Genomic DNA, 2,492 nt, shown 5'->3' on the forward strand with positions numbered 1-2,492 from the left:
TTAGGTTTAGAAACTTTCCTTTTCTAATTTTAGAAACTAGATTGCTTTCTTAAAAACTTTCCTTTTTAGTTTTAGACACTAACTCATCTTCTTATTTCTATTTTTTTAGAAACTTTCTTATTTCTTTTTTAGAAACTAACTCACTTTCCCTTTTCTTTTGCAGGATCCCAATATAGAAACTTCTAATTTGGTAACTTCTTTCTATTTCTAGAGTTCTATTTCCTTTTAAGTCTAGGTTAGATTCTAAAATTAAGGACTGAGAGTGTTTCATGCCCAAGTGGGTCCGTAATAACACTCGACGTCTCTTGAGTGAAGGAGCATTAGTTGAGGGTTTATCTATCCATCACAAGATTAGACACCACTCGAGATCCTCGAAGTTAATTGAAGTGATGGCTACAAATCAACCGGGCAATCAACCTACGATCGAACCTCAACCTCGGGTTGAGGAAATCCAGGATGAGAATGAGGCACATCAAGCACCCCACCTCATACTTTATGAGATTATTTACAACCGGCGGGGGTGAGCACACCTTCATGCATGGTTTTTTCAGAAAATACGGGACATACGGATATCAAGCCAAGGGTGATCCGACTTCTTCCAAAATTCTATGGACTTGAATCTGAAAATCCATATTTACACTCAAAAGAGTTTGATGAGATCATAGCCACTTTATATTTTCCTAACGTGTCCGATGACACGGTCAAGCTGAAACTCTTTCCCTTTTCTTTAAAAAAGAAAGCTAAGACGTGGTTGCATTCGCTCCGTCCTCGATCTATTGGAGATGGAACAATATGACAAGGGAGTTCATAAAGAAATTTTTCCCTCACCATAAAACGAACACCCTCAGAAAGTCAATCATGAACTTCGCCTAAAAAGAAGATGAAAGATTCTTCCAATGTTGGGAGCGGTTCAAGGATCTTGTCAGTTCATGCCCACAACATTGTTTTGAAACGCGGCGCATTACACACTTTTTCTATGATGGACTGACATCTTCCATACGCCAATTGGTCAAGACAATGTCCAATGGAGAATTCATGAAGAAAAATGTCGATGATGTGTGGGATTATTTGGACAGACTTGCTAAGAACGCACAATCATGGGACTCCTACCCAAAATCATGCACTACTTCTAGGCCCACTCAAGAGGTGGAATATACCTTCTGAAAGAGAATGATGATATCAATGTTAAAGTAGCTAATCTCATAAGGAAATTCAATGTCATGGAACTAAAGAAGGATAAGGCTAAGGAAACTGTTTGCAGTATTTGTGCTTGCAATATTCACACAACTGAAAGTTGCCCAACAATACCTACTTTTCAAGAGGTACTGAATGAGCAATCTAATGCCATAAATAATTACCAAAGACCTTTCAATGGATCGACTTGCAATACATACAATCCTAGTTGGAGAAATCATCTAAAGTTCAGTTGGAGGAATGGACAAAATGCTACTCCTCAAGGATTCTTCAATCAAATTTCAAATCAAGGGAAACCTCAAGAGGATCCAATTCTAAAGCATCAGCAAAATCAAGAGCTTTTCAATCAGGGTATGCTACAAGCCTTTCAAGACCTTACAAAGGCCATACAAGGGCTTGAGACAAAGAATACGATTGGGAACAAGGGAAGCCTTCCAGCTCAACCTCTTCCCAATCCAAAACCGCGATACAAGATCAGTGACCCAAGCTCTTCAAATCAGATGGAGCAAGCTAAATCTATCACCACTCTTAGGAGTGGGAAGACCATTGACAAATCTATTCTGATAATGGCTGAAATGTCTAAAGACTCGGAAATAGATGAAACTGATAAACCTAATAACACTCCACATGAATTAGAACCAGAACTTCAAGGCAAGCCAATTGCACCATTCCCCCAACGGTTGATTGTAGAAAAATTTCTCTCTAACTCTCAGGACATTCTAAAGGTGCTGAAACAAGTGAAGGTCAACATCCCTCTATTGGATGCTTTCAAACAAATACCTTCATATGCCAAATTTCTGAAAGATTTATGTACAACCAAAAGACGGTAAAATATTTAAAAGAAAATCTTTTTAATTGAAATAGTGAGTGTGATCCTAAAGCAAGATGTGCCACAAAATGTAATGACCCTGAAAATTTTGTGCCAAGACCCGAGTACTACCTCTATTCTTTCCTTAGAAGTTTTTTGGGGTAATTAGCCCTATACTCGATTGATTGTGAAATTTGCATCAATCACTTTAAATTTGATCTGCATGACTTTAAACCTGTAGAATGGTTAGCGCTAGGTTACTCTGAAATTTCGGATTCATTGCTAAATCCAGTTGTTCTTGGGAATTTTTGAAAGTTCTGGATCGGACCTGGACCGCGCGTCGAAAGTCCGATAGCAATGATCTTATGCTGTTCCGGTCACCATGCTGGACTTCGCCATCGCCTCAAAAATCAAGTCCAGATGATGTTCTGGGTCGAGTTGATTGAGTTCGGAGTGAAGAGTGTGAGAATGGTTGGAAATTAAATAAGAT

General features: G+C 38.7%; 1 non-coding gene across 1 annotated transcript; it reads right to left on the reverse strand.

The window, feature by feature from the left end:
- Nucleotides 1-840: 840 nt before the first annotated feature.
- On the reverse strand, nt 841-947 carry LOC131230035 (small nucleolar RNA R71). The gene has a single exon (XR_009163763.1). It is a non-coding gene; the product is annotated as a small nucleolar RNA R71 (small nucleolar RNA).
- Between the last annotated feature and the right edge of the window lie 1,545 nt (nt 948-2,492).

Source organism: Magnolia sinica, chromosome 16 (genome assembly GCF_029962835.1).
Source record: "Magnolia sinica isolate HGM2019 chromosome 16, MsV1, whole genome shotgun sequence".
In the NCBI taxonomy this organism is placed as follows: Eukaryota; Viridiplantae; Streptophyta; class Magnoliopsida; order Magnoliales; family Magnoliaceae; genus Magnolia; species Magnolia sinica.